Raw genomic sequence first — 15,594 nt, forward strand, 5'->3', positions numbered from 1 at the left:
AGGTTGCATACCTCTAAGGCTTGTCCTGATTGCACCCCCTTGATGAGTGGCACCCCCTCCAAGCATGCCACTGTTTAGTTAATACCATAATATTAAGGCTGTACAAAAAAGATACACTCTGGATATACCTTGTATTAAGTGGGTAAATTTCATATGATTCAAATGGTGAGAACTGGTAAAAGAAAAAGCAAAGCAAAGAAAAACTTTAAATACTTTAAACATTTCACGCAATCCAATTTGTGAAAAGTGATCTACTATAAATATATTTTTATTATTAAAATTCCAAGCTTTCAAGTTTCCCCTAGGAATAACTTGTGTGCTTTCTGCATAGGGCAATTTGATTAGGCCGTTTTAATATGTTTCTAGAAGTCATTAAGTTAAGCCAAAATGTATTGCCTAAAACTATGAATTTCCTTTCTACCTGCAGCTGCTGAATGACTAATGAGCAGGTGCACATTTAACTTGTATGCATGCAAAGAAAATCAGCTGCTAAACAATTTCTGTTATGTCCGAAAAGTCACCTTAAAATGTTTTAACACATTAAACCTTAAATGCAATTAATTGTGACCAATATACAACATGCAGTTGCATATGTGCACTAGACTGGACTGAACCCACTATGATAATGTTTCCATAAGTGCCAATGTGCTCCAGATGATGAGGTACTAGGCTCCTGCTGTCACTGTCTTCACTATTCTACTAAGCTGCCATGTATAAGGAACAAGCCAAATTGGTAATCATGGACAGCAAGAGATGTTGCAGGTAGCATTATTTTCTAGAGAGAGGACAATCAAAGGTCACAATAAAAATAATTATGAGTGGAAATAACACCTGGAGCAAACCAAAGCTGACTCTTTGAATTAGTGCTAAAAAGCAGAAGCAATAACTTAAAGGGGCACGCCAGCCATCATATTCTCTTTGGTGCATATAATGGTTGAGTGGTCTATTTAAATACTGATTTTCGCACATTGTGGACTTTTGCGGGGTAACAGCCAGCTGCGCCTCCCCTGGTCCTGACATTCTAGACAGCTTCCTGAATTGCTCGGCACTAAGGTCAGCCCTGGCTAATGCCACTATAGCAAAGTTATAGTGTTATACAACATAGGTTATAAAATAACCTACCTAAAAGCATAAAGAAGTACTGCTGAAGTTTTAAGCCTGGATATATAGGGCCAGTCCTGTTATTTCTAGCACCCTAGATTATGTCGTAGGCACCCTCTCCTGCATGAGTTTGCCTACTCATAACATGAAATTCATTCCTCTACCAGCTTGTCACTCTAGGCAGCAGGGTTGAGGGTAGGGTAAGTGTCAACTGGGAGCAATATTTCTTTGTTGCTCTCCACCAATGTTTCCTCTGTGGTCTGCATGCAGCGTTAGGATCGGTCTGCAACAGGTGCACCAGGGGTGAGCCTAGAGTTACTGGTGCCTGGGTACACGATTTGATGTCCCAAGACCCTGAACCCCTGTACCCACACCCCATAACTAGCACTCATGCTTACACAGACTAATGTAATACGCACACATACTAATAGGCATACACACTCCTACAACAACCTACACTAATACACTCTCCAATACCCATGCACTCATGCTAACACCATAAAAACACACACTCTAATATCATACACTAAAGATTAATACCTGCTCATGATACACTAACACACATTCTAACTCCAATACCATACACACACGCACTCACTTACCCACCTTGCACAGAGCTACTATGGTAGGGTCACATAATGTCCTGTTATGTGGCCCTACTGAGTGTGTGGGTTACCTGCCATGGTGTGCACCTGAGGGACACAGACCACCCCTGGAATACTGAGGCTGTAGAAAAGCACCAAACGGCAGCTGCTGTGGGCCCCTGAGGTAAGCTTGGTCCTTGGGCAGCTGCGCAGCGTGCTTCGCATTAAAGGCGCCTCTTCTATAAGGAAGGACTAGCTATATCGAGATGCCTTAAAAGCAAAACAAGCAATTTGAAAACCGCCACCTTGAGAACTAGCCCCGACAGTCATCATCATATAATTGGTCATGGCTAGCTTTTGTCTGCACACAGCGCCACAAAGACCTACATATCCATCCCTGTATAGCTACATACATAACAGTTTACAGCTGTAATGTATACATATTAATATGCAGCATTACACAGTAATTTCTGATACAAAATATTCCATAATGTACTTTTTTTTAAATCATTTAGTTGTATTCCATTTTCACCACCAAAAAGCATTTAGTGGGAAAAAGAGGTACCGTAATGTATGAAAAAGTGATTCTGGCGCAGAGTGAAAGGCAGTCTTTTCACCCCAGAAAGAAAATGGAATGGCCCACTCAGTGGGATGATTCTGTCAGTAACTATGTTGTCCCAACTATGTTATACACAACCCTAATATAGACAAGAATAACATACACAGTGCAGTATCATGTGGTCATTTGGTTTAGAGACCAAAAAAAGGTTTAACAGCTGAAAATAATTCCAGGGCCCTATTTAGCTATATTTATTATTATAATAATATATAAGTATATAAGTAATAATATATAGTAATACATAGGTGGTAAAATAGAGTTTAAGCTCATAAGACTTAATTGTTTCAATAACACATCAGTACAAAGCACACACTGAGATACCTCATTATTTAACTAGTATTTTTTTTATTTACAACCTATTTTTGTAAAAGTAAAGTTTTTTTTTTTTCCACTACGCTGTATATAAAAAGTATTTCCGGGGGCTGGAGGTTGTTAAAGCGCTCCATATGTCGAGGATATTGAATTGGAAACCCGGACAGGAGCGCTTTTATATTTGATTCTGAAACAATCGCCCAAGCCACGCCTATTTGTGCTCCAGGCTGCTCTCATTGGTCGAGTGATTACTGTAGGCAGGCTAGACTAAAATCCGCTTGCGGCTATTGGTGAATGGTGATCTGAGTGGGCGAGGCCGCCTTGGAGGTGTAACAATGTCTCCCAGACATTGTCCAGACTTACAGAAGAGAGGGGCAGGGAGAGTGTTTCCCCAGTTTAGCCTGAATATGGAATACTGCGATCAGTAAGCTTTAAAATATTCTTTTCTCTTTGTATCATTCGTATCGTGCTCTGGTTTCCACCATCATATCTGTCTATTGTGCAGAGGAGGAAAAAAAAAACTTTCTGCTTTGCTCCTTACAAGATTTCTGGAGCTCGATGCCATCCAAATTCTTGAAATAGCCAAGGTAAGCACTTTGTTTTCGTGGATAGAATAGTTAGACACCCAAGAACCATTCCACGATAGATCTTGGCCATCTTTCACGATGCTTCGCTATATTCAGCATGCTGTCCAGTATATGGCTCAGATCATTAATGTTAAATATATTCTAAATAGTATTATTATTATTATTCGAACAGATCATTTTCGTTTTCAAGTGTCTTCAGACATTCCCTAAAGTTTTGGGCTGAGAATCCAGCAAGGAAGATGGTTAAAATATATTTGTAATATGATTTTTTTTTCCTTGCCTGCTTAGTGCTTGGAGTCAGATATGTTATAAGGGTTTAGAATAATGTACAGAGCTCAGCTAACAACACCATTAGCATCTGAACCGAATATGTATATGGATATAAAAATGATGCATTTTTGTTAAAGTGATGCTTTCTAAGGAATTTTTTGTTTTAGAAAATGTAGAATTAATGCTGTTTAAAATAACACTATATATATATATATATATATATATATGTATAGTAAAATTGTAGGCATCTGCAAAGTTTGATCATAGAATCCTATACATACATTTTACATTATTAAGCATCAACTCAAACAGAGAAGTAGTTATAGATCTGCTTTCCACATATAAGTCCATGTGTGTATGAGTATATTATAGAATTCCTTTTTAGCAGCCACGTCTTTAATATACCCCTATATCATTTGTGTGCTAAAGTAATGTGCGTTACTGGATGTTCAGATTGAATACATATTTGTTTTGTTTGCGTGATGGTATTTTTGATTAAAAACACCTTGTCACAAGTGTAATAAGGGACACAGTTATGTACTTGTTGGTTATTAACATAAATTATCGCCTCTATACATAGCCAGATGGCTATAGAAAGTGTCAAAACAATCGCAAGTGGCGAATGTTTCCTTGCATTTTCTGTGAATGTAACAATCTGGAATGTGTTTACAGTGTATTTGTATAAGGGTTTTCAAATATATATATATATATCTATATATATATATATATATATATAGATATAGATATATAGATATATATATATATATAGATATAGATATATATAAAATATATATAGATATAGATAGAGATAAAGAAATATTAATATATATGATATATATTATTGTCTAAGTATCCATCATAGCAGAAGTGCTTGTTTCTGCACAGTACATAACAATTCTAGAAATACTGGTTACATTTCATATCAGATGGAGATCTTGATATTGTCCAAGGAGGCATAGGCAAGATCCTGGAGTTGTTGTGCTAAGCTGTGAGCTATTGTGACATGATCTGTCTTACGGCAGGGAGTATTAATTACTATACCTGGAAACTTTGTGGGCATGCTGACCTAGTTGTCTGGTTGTCCTATGTATTTGGTAGTTGGGTGGGGCAGGATAGGGCATGTATGCTCACCCACCAGGAGATCAAAAGACTGTCTCAGAGGTCTGGCATCAGCTACCATACCTGGTTTCTCAAGGCAAATCCAGAGAGTCCCGTGCTATTTATTATTATTTTATTATTATTAATATTAACTTTTATTTACCGGTATATAGCGCCAACAATTTATGTAGCTCTTCTCACAATACACCCATTCAAAGGGTGTGACAAAACTAGAACTGACAGACTAAGACACAACCCTGTGGTTAGTGAAGAAATCCCAACAAGCTAATCTCAGTCAATATGAGGAGGTGGTTTTTTTTTTCTTTCTTACAATTTTGGGAAAGCCTTACTATATATTACAGCCACGTCTCTAATGAGCAGCGTTTCACTTAGAAATACTTGCTTATTTCCCCAGAGACGGCTTTCTTAGCACAGCTGGGTCTTCTGTGAAGAATCCCGATTTATCCTCACCTAGGACTGAAGCATGCTGCATCCCATCTGTGCTATTGCCACATTATCCTGCTAGACAGGCTAAGCTATCATCGTAGTAAAAGGAGGAGAATAAAACCTGTACTCACAAAAGCTACGCTCTGCTGGGAATAGGGATGATGGGGAGATCTTTTATTTCTTTTTTATTAAAACGAACAGTTACATCAACAGAAAACATTTGCCGTGACTGGTCCTTTACGGCTGAAATGCCTAAGGTGTGTTCTTAGCCATTGCTGCATATTGTCTATATTGCTAATCGGGGGAGGGGGTAAATAGGCAGATTAAAATTGGTGAGATTTAAGGGGTTTAAATGAGACACATGTCTAGGTACAAGACTTTCGTCCATATCTGCCAAAAACAGGGCATCCTGTGACTGTTATGTTCTATTCTGCCAGTGACAGATAATGTGCATTCAATATTAACTTCTCTTAGTTGTATTAGATTTTCCAGATGTAAATGTAAACTTTTGTAAATAAGTTTATATATATATATATAATTTGTTGTTTTATATAGCACCATCATATTCCATAGCGCTGTATAATATGTATACATATATACGGTATATATATATGTATTTATATATAAGAGAATTGGGATGTCATCATCATGTTTCAGTGGCAACTTACTTTGTTCTGTACGATAGCCAGGCAGAAATTTGCAAACTAGGTACCATTACAAGTTTAGGCACATGGAGGCAAATAAAGTAACCCCAAGCCAAGTGGCTGTGCAGAGTGTTATACAGAGGAACACTCTATACAACACAGGGAGGTGAGAGCTGACAGATTTAGAAGACTTTCCACCAGTGTATTACCATCGTAGGAAGCTTGTATTTATTTGCTCGCAAATGTATCTGGGTTGGTGATTTTAGTCACAATGTATACGTATTTCATGCAAAACAATAATCGTTAGAATCTGGGCTTCTGTGATGAGGTTAATGTACCCAATGTGCCACCGCGTGAGTGTAAAAAGCTTGGTGGCACAATAGTCTTTCTCAAGTTATGCCTCCAGACACCCCACCAACTATGTGAGCCTTCAGGATCTCCTCACACAAGCACAGGGGATCAATCAGTGTGCTAAATAAGAGCCACCTGTGAGCACAACTCATGTGAGCACTACTCAATGCAGGTCGACACTCATCTTAATGCTGCCCCATGCATTTTCCTTAATTGTATGGAATTATTAGCACAAGGTGAATGAAATTGCACAGCCATTTAGAAGTATTTTCTTTATACACCTCGTCTCAGCATATTCTATTTTAGGGCACTCATGTTTTGATAGTAGACTTCTTGGTTCGATGGCATTCATAGCATGCGTGGTTTAATTTGTTAGTCCATATCTGTCACTGATGTGTTTAAAACAAAGTAAAAATGTGTTAATGCGACAATGATATTAATTGGAATAATGCATTTAGCAGGAGCAGTCCATTTGTTGCCACGGTGATAAAACTTTTCAGATTTTGCACTTGCAGAACATTGATGCACTTTTATTGAGGCTTAGCATTGAATGTACCGTCTACTGTGTTTAACCAAACCAATTAATGTTCAGTCTGATTTGAGGCAACCTATCAATTCTTGCTTTTAAGCATTCCCAGCAAAAATTGTAAAATGTTATATTGCTAATCTGCAAAGGACATTCCACAGTATTAGGAATGGTATTTGTAATGTTGTGGTTTAAATTCGGTAGAGTATTGTAGGTGGAACAACTAATGTACGGTATATAGGGTTGCTGAACGGTACTGTGTAAAACACAGGCACTGCATTACTGCTCAACAGCAAGTTACATTCATTGCTGTCCATTTATTAGGTAACTGGATGATATCACAACCATAGAGTACACTGTATACCGAGTCAAAGAAAATCAAACTAGAAACATATATTTATTATTTTACGTTTCACTACAATTTATACTACAAATGTTAAGAAAAAAGCTTATATGACACTTTTCATTCTTATACATTCTTATACATTCAGACACTAACCATTTTAAGGACATCCCTCTTGCTAAGGTCCCCTATACATCAAGCATGACCCTTATGTTATACATATATATATATATATATACATACATACATACATGTATCAGGTATATGTTTTTACTATAATCCTTTTATAAAGGATATGAATTAAGTTGCTCAATTTGAAGAAGCATTTATAGCAAATATAACTTTTGATGTCAATTTCCAACATGGCATCTACACTGCAAAATATTTTAGCACTAGACTCATCGGGCTGGGTTCTAAACGTTTCATTCCAAATATGTATATTCAGACAGAAATAATCACAAAAATGTTGTGTTTTTTTTAATAATATAATCTGTTCATTTTTAAAATTCAAACACTGGTGTAGGCTGATGTTTCAACGTTGAGCTTTGAAAGAAAAAATGTGAGCAAAAACAGAATCTAACCTCAAAATTGTAAGTCTAAGTTGAACTGAAAAGGCTTTAACTGCTCCTCAGTGTTATATGAAAGAATAGAAACACTCGAAAGGAGGAAACACGTCAGCATCTAAAGTGGGCTTATATGCTGATTGCGGGAATGGGAAATAGAACTGCATTCTTGGGAGTCAGCAATAACAACTCAAGCTTGTACTTGGTGTCTACCCAAAGGAAATTCCTTCTTCAGATGCAAGGGCTAGTTGAGGACCAGAACAGTTTATTCTAATTAGCTGGCTACATCACACCATCAGCACCTCGAACAGAGTGCACATTGCATTTCATTTAATGTTTTTCAGCACACAGATGGGAGAAATCATGCGAGCTCCAGGGTGCCAGCTAAGTGTTTTATTAAGCGTGTGCCATTGTGCTCCATAATATTGGTTGAGCGGAGCAAAGTGTTCTGTGTTTTTTCAGCAAGCAGTTTTACATTTTCTTTTTTTTTTTTCTGATTGGATATTCTTTTGCCCTTGCATTACTTGAAGATCAAGTATCGATGTATAAAGACTACTGCAACGTTAAAAGCAATACTAAATTGTTATAAAGTAATAACAAATAAACATAAAAATGAAAAAATATAAAAAAAAATGTAAATAGCAAAGGAAAAAAATCTCGTAGATGAATGGAAACATCTCAAAAGATGATGCCTAGAACCTGCTTTTATTCCTTTTAACTTTCTCGGGCTTGCTTGGGTTGTGTTCTAGATTTCCATAAGCTCTATTATGGAAATTTCAATCACACTGAAAAATATATAGTTGCCCTTTTTGATATTTAAACATATTTTCCTTTTACTTAACAGAATGCAGATAAATAACTTTTATTTTGTAAAAATATAATTGGACTATTTAATACAGACATGATAAAAGAAGTCTTTTTCCACATTTTTTTTTAAAGAAATTACACATTGTTTCTATGAAGACCCTACATGTACAAAATGGAATCAATAATGACCTTGTTCAATTGATGATTTGTGGATTCTATCTATGCTGTGGCAGAAGAAATAGCCGTGAGCTAATCATTGTTGAAATTGATGTAATGTAAGTGGGTTGCACACAGTAGTACAGACAGGAAAGTTAATGTGTGGGGCATTGAAAGTGTTTGCTCAGGTGCCAAACACAGGACTCTCATATGGGGAGAAACAAAGCTTTGTGTATTCCTTGCTACACTTATTATTTTGCTAGAAATATCAATGTAGATGTTGGGAAGCGAATAAAAAACTATGCTATTTATTAGAATAAAAGAATACAACTGTAAATGGCAGCACACAGCTTTTACGGAAGAGTTCACTAAATGTTATAGTTTGCCTTCCAAAAACCTGTTTTTTTGAGGTACAAGGAAGGATAGCCAAAATAATTGATGTACTTCCCCTACTCTCACATCAGACAGCTCTATGGATCATGAGATAACGAGAACCTAGAGCCTGGCCTTCCTATCCAGATCTTGGCATGACATATTAGTTCTTCTGGCCATACCAGTGTGACATGATGTCCCTCTGTGTTCTGCAAATTTTTAGCCTTCAATTTATTATAAGTTCACCCACTTCTGGACCAGTGATTGTTCGTCAGCAGACTATTCATCAGAGAACCGGAGCCCCAAGAGCTCGGGAGCAACTAGGCAATTTCCTAGTTTGTCTAATCTGCAAGCATTGCTTTTTTTGGGCAAAAATACTGAACAGGGAGAGTTCATGTCCACCTTCACAACAGTAGGGATAAATCTATTTCTAGAAGGCATCCAATTCTAGAAGCCAGGTCCACCGCTGCAAGACCAGAATGGCAGAATCTCATGATCTGACTGAATATCAGAGAGATGCTGCAGTGTGCTGGATTCCCGCACAAGGCTAGCCCAGGCAAGAATAATCTGCCTGTCTGTGTACTGTACAGGTGAGGCTACTACAGCATTCACCATAATGGTCAACGACTTTGGCTTTGCCATTGGTCCATACCATTCTGATGATGTCACACCCCATTGGAATGGGCAGTGCATATAAGCCTCATCCATGCTCCACCTTATGCTGCCAGTGCCCCACCAATGGGACGACAGGGATAGTATTTTGCCCCCCACTCTAAAGATTTTTGCGGACGCCCATGATCCCCATTGTCGACTAGCTAGCCTGAAACAAATCGAACAACAGGAGCACCTTTGAATAGTCACAGAAATTGCTTAATGGACAGAATCCAATGCAGTAAGTGACTGAGACTTTATATTTTTGGAGTCCCTGAGGGGAGGACAAGTGGCTCAGAACTTACCACTTCCAGCGCCTTGAATGTCAATTTACTCAATCATGCCCTATCAGAAACCCAATTAGTTCTCCCCCACTACTTTTCCCAGAAGCCTAATTTAGGAACTAATACATGAATGGGGGGAGTGAATTGGGGAACCTCCCTCTGGCTAATAGGGATTCCTGAGGGGTTCTTTATTTTTATATTGTTTTATTGGTAGGGGATGGAAAGAAGGGTGTCATATTACTGGAATTGTGCTGAAAACCACACAAGCTGAAACCCAGGTTCAAGTCAGGTTCAGCTCAGCCGTATGTAAATAGCTGAGCTACATCAGGAGCTGGTATAACTCTGTTACCCCAGTAACAACTCAAACTTTTTATAGCAGGAAAAAGGGTTAGAAGGCTAGATGGGTTAAGTGCAAATAAATGCTATGTTTCTATGTTGTTAAGTGAATGTGTCTAGTGCGTCCTCTGTGGTTAACTATACTGGTTCGTTTTACCGGATATGTTAATAAAAATGCAGGATTATGTGCAAATAACTTCCCTTGGTATATCTGGTGCAAGCACATTTTTAATGTTAATTATATGCCGTTATTCTTTGTTCCTTCACGCTAACCAAATATTTCATAAAAGCAAAGTTGTGGTTATGATTCCTTTTATTACTTTCACCATTGGCACCTCTCATTGTCTGCATTTTTTCTTTCAAAATACAAATGCTTTTTTTTCCATTCTTTATAAGAAAAGCAACTTGCGTATTAGCCCAGTATGGGAAGCTGTTGCTTTGGGATCTGAGATCTACGATCCGCCATCATCTGGGGATACGTTTTGATTTGTTTTGTTTGTTTGTTTAATGGACATGTATTCCTCCTAGAATATCACAACAAAAAAGTGTGGTATGAGCTGGGCGGAAATTGGAACTTAATTGTATGTTAAGTCGCTATGCATTGCCCTGATTGGATTTTTGCAGGGCCGTCCTCATCTTCTGTTTATGTCATCTTGTTATGTTATATACTACTTGTTTTGTCCCATCTACCCTTTGTACAGTGCTGCGGAATAGGATAGCGATATATAAAGCAATACATATTAATAGCTAAAAACACAAACGACATAAGGGAGGTAAGCAGTGGTTGAATACTTGTTTGAAAAAGAGCAGGAATCAAGTCAGATCATACATGTATAGTAATTAGGCAACCATTGCAAAACCCCCCAAAAAGTAGGAGACACCAAATTGGATCCAGACATGGAGTGGAAGACAGACTTAGAGCATAACATAGTAGATGTAGATAGTATTCATGACCACAGTCATTTTTTTTCTTGGGCACCTAGATTTCATGGAGGGGGGGCTGAGAAAGCATGGCTCTAGTTCATGGCTCAGACTTCTGCACTGATGCCAAGCCAGGCATTGGACTCGAGTCGGGCTCCAGGGCTTTACATGGTACCAAATCGCATCCAGCTGGCTAGTTTTTCACATTTTCCTATGATAACTGCTAATAGGATCCGTGTTTACCTAGCCGTGCCATAGAAATGCAGTTTAATACCTGCTGCAATCCATATAGCGCAAAATCTGAAATGAAAAATAATCTCGCTTAACAGCTAACAGTAACATCACTACTGAGTGTGTAAAATAACCCTGGAAAAGTGTGCCTGTTATTAAAATTCTGTCACATCTTTCAGCCAAAACTTCAGCCCAGCAATATGATCCCAGTACTCGACATATGTATATAATTATAACTTGCATCATGTGACCTTTCCGCATTCTGAGACTTCTCTATAACTTTTTTAGGATTTATCATGAATGTTTATACAAGGCAGAATATGCTGAAATCCTAGCACACTATTCAAAGCTGTAAGGAGTCTACAATTGTAGACAGAATTTAAATGAAAGTCACATAGTTCATGCCCATGGAGTTTTAGTATATGCGGTGGCCAGACAAAGACATTCATCAACTTTTGTACTCTTTGTGCCTAACAGGTTTTAATTAAGTTCTTTATGAAAATCAGGACAAATTTCAATTCACACTGCTTGCTTTAATGCAACTTAGCAACCGTGTTATCAAGTGTTAGTATACTCATAAACAGCAAAAGAGTGGGGAGGGAGAAAGCAGAACTCATTTTCTAATTGATCTTAGTTCGGACTTAAGTTGACAACCTTAAAATAGTTGCATTATTATTATGAGATTGGTGTGTGCATAATAGGGTATGATTTGCATGGGTGGGTGAGTGGGGGTGGTGTAAGTGGCCGAAAGTGGTATATGTGGTAAGTGCATTATTTCTGCACTTCTTTTTCTGCTCCATTCCGGCTGCATCATTCTGGTCACTTGGAGTACTTCTGCAAAAGGGCAGAGCCATGGCTCGCACCACAGGAACAGCCTCTCCACCATTCCTCCAATAGAGGTTGTCCCCATGTTGTGTGCAAAGGCCCCTCCCTCTTCCGGAAGCACTCCAGGAGGCCAGGCTAATGGAGCAGACCAAGAAAGCAGACAGAAGCGGCTGGTGGAGAAGGTAGAGAAACAGAGAGTAAGTGAGTGAACGACTACAAATTTCACCTCCAGATGGAAAATCCCCCAGAATTGTGTCTGAACCGAAAGGGGAGGAAACTAAATTTGTTGTCTAAACCAAATGGACCAAAAATGAAACTAAAAATGTCTTGAATTTGTTTTTGGTCCATGTGCACAAGTCTAATACACACTACACACACACTATACACATGCAGAACGCACACAGGCACAGTACACATATATACTGTATATATATATATATATATACATACATAATACACACTGTTTCCTTCACATTTCACAATGTGATCAGACCTTAAAAGGAAATAGTTCTTTAATCATGTAAAATATTACTTTGTTCATAATTATTGAGACCCATCTGGTCTTAATATGCAAGCATATTATTTAAGAATTTGATTTAAGTCCATAAAATATAAAGACCCATTCAGGTGGTCATATGTTTGAACCAATGGTGAGTGGTGGAGATGAAATAGGAGAAGAGAGCTTTGTGTCTACCTAAGCCCCAGATTTCCAATACAAACAACGGAGCACGGTAGAAGAGTGGTTCTCTCATGGCAAAAAGAGTCAACCTTGACATAAAAACAAAATAATAATAAGCCAAACATTAGACCAGAGAATCAAAAGACTCACTTTTACCTTTGTACTACATATATATATAGTTTAAATATAATAAATAATTCATAAAGACGGCTATCCAGTCCCATGTAAATAGAATTGTTTAAGCATCAAGTTAGACACTCTCTATTACGCACTGGAATTCTTTCAAAGGGACTTATTTACTATAGTGCGAGATTGAAGGAGAGTTTAAAGTTGTTTACACTCAAAGCCATCACTCATTATTATAAAAGGGCAACACTGCCAAGGTTCCTGGCTACTGCAAAGTAGAGGTGACTTTAAAGAATTCTCTTTATTATAGATATGCATTACACAGAACTAGCCAAGCTCTTAATGTAGGAGAAACTTACCTATGAACATAGCATAGTGACATCATTGAATTGGCATAGTTAGCTATGATGCGGAAGAAGTATACGTCGACATTTTACTTACCCATTTTTGACCAAAATCTCCTATATTTCATGCATCAAACGTACACATGCACATACCGATTTAGTAAACTGTGTACAAGTAAAGCAAAATGAAAAAAGGAGACCTTGAATCCACAAATGATCCATCACCTTGACAACCACAGATTATTTCCAACACTGTACACCCACATGTTCTTTCATTGTTATGAATTTCTATAAAGCTTGTGCATTATGGGTAGTAATGCAGTGACATGAGTCTTACAGAAATAAACATTCCATGTAAATATCAGATATCCTTAATATTACTGGTTCTGCCACCTATCTCCAACATGGTTTTGCAGGTGTCACCCTGGGCTGAAAAAAAAAAAAGAAAAATAATGGTCCTAAGTAATAATGGTCCATCTTAAGTAATTAAAAATAATAACGTAAGGAACACAGCATTTATAGTTACAAAGTTTAAAAAAGTATACATGACACCAAAATAACTTTGTAAGAAATCTGTCTTACACTGGGAAAGATCTCCCATCAACCTCTAATGATCATACCTTAAGGACTGCACTGTCCACTGACATCACTTGGTGGTCCCGCTGATGTCGGTGGACGGGCCTGCTGAGGTCGAAGGCGTTCCCACTGATGTCAGTGGGTGTTCCTGCTGACGTTGCAGGAAACACCCCCATTTAAAGGGGAAATGGGTGGGGAGTGAGGCGCGCCAGGACCCTGCTTCCACGACCTGGATGATTGAGGTGTTGAAGTGAAGAAATGGCACTTCTCCCAGAGTTCTCCAGGTCAAACCTGGAGAGTTCCTAGGTATGCTAATTACCTTTTTGACCAATTAGAACCCAAAGCAGCAGTTTATATGCTATTGCCTTGCTACACACTCTCCCAAGTGTTCCAGTTTAGACACTTGTAATGTTTAAGAAGTATATTGCTAAATTTGAGTAAGGATTGAAAAGGGTCTGGGGCTGAAAGTTGTAACATGCATATTTACTCCCAGTTTGATGAACAAACCCTAGAGAGACACTTAGCTGTGCAAGTTATCATTCCCTCTTTACGTGAAGGGATTTAACAAAGTACAAGAGGGAAGTATATTTTAAAGGAGGAGAAATGATAGAAAAAGAGGTCATAATCTAAAACTAGAGGTCAGAGGCTTAGATGTAAAGACATTTTACTTTACTGAAAAGGTGGTAGATAAGTGGAACAGCTTCCTAGAAGAAATAATAGAGGTTAACACAGCAAGGGTATGTAAATATGTACCCCAAAATCCACCCTACGCCTTAGGCAGGGATCTAGAGATCTTCAAAGGATCTTCAAAGGAGGTCCCAGTGAGTGTTTTTAGGTTCACATATATGCCAGAAACAGGGACATCACCTTAAAGTTTACCTTAATCGCCATAGCATATAAATGCTGTGTTGAAATTCACAATAACTGTCATAAGAGTATACAAAATTACAAAAATACACAAAATAGTCAATTTGGAAGAGGCAGATGTTTTTTCTATTTTAAAAGCTTGACACAACATATAAAAAAGTTTTTCTAATAAGTTTTAAACGAGCGAGTGTTCTGCTGTAAATTGGCTGCCTTAGCCTTGAACAGAAAAGAAAATTCTTGCCCGGCACATGCAAACACAATAAAAGATACCTCGTTTATGTAAAATACTTGCTTTCGTGCATAGTGTTTATGTCTGCCAATACAGAACATCATAACCTGAGCACAAACATATGGGATTGGATTGGCAGACCTTACTTCCCAAAGAAAAGAGAACACTAATGAAAAATGCAGTCCATGGGTCTATTATTACTTTTATGCATTTTTTATATGAGCTCAGAGTTCTCTTTTTCAGAAGGAAAGTGTTCTATCTGAAGAGGAGACCTCTGAGGTCCTTGAAGCTTATGCAATATTACATATTTTTCTATATTAGTATCAACTTTAACTAATGACTCTACTTTCCCCTTGGCTAATACAGCTATATCAATTTCTCTTTTTTTAATGAAATTTGGAGTCAGGAATGCCCTTTAATCGCCAGAGTTTTGCAAAACATTATCCCTGCAAAATTTTGCTTGATCATTACCTAATTGTTCTTGTAAATCTAAAAGGCTATTTAGGTAACTGGAAAACCTCCACTCCTGGGAGGAAAATCACATTGTTTCCAGGACTGAATTTGTAAAATATCCCCCCTTCCTCCAATTGGTTTAGGAAAAAGAACAGTTTAGTTCATATTATAGTTTTTTATATATTTTATTTTGGAGGGTTTCTGTGTGATTTTTTGCCCATTCATCCAGTAGAGAATTTGTGAGGTCAGGCACTGATGTTGGATGAGAAGGCGTGAATCGCAATCTCCCTTC

General features: G+C 37.8%; 1 protein-coding gene across 1 annotated transcript in view; it reads left to right on the forward strand.

The window, feature by feature from the left end:
• The first annotated feature begins 2,966 nt into the window (after positions 1-2,966).
• Positions 2,967-15,594, forward strand: part of TIAM2 (TIAM Rac1 associated GEF 2) — a 129,299-nt gene continuing 116,671 nt past the window's right edge. The window contains exon 1 of the mRNA XM_053461272.1: positions 2,967-3,203. The gene's annotated coding sequence lies outside the window, so the exon portion shown is untranslated. The remainder of the gene's footprint in view (positions 3,204-15,594) is intronic.

This window comes from Spea bombifrons, chromosome 3, assembly GCF_027358695.1.
Source record: "Spea bombifrons isolate aSpeBom1 chromosome 3, aSpeBom1.2.pri, whole genome shotgun sequence".
Taxonomy (NCBI): Eukaryota; Metazoa; Chordata; class Amphibia; order Anura; family Pelobatidae; genus Spea; species Spea bombifrons.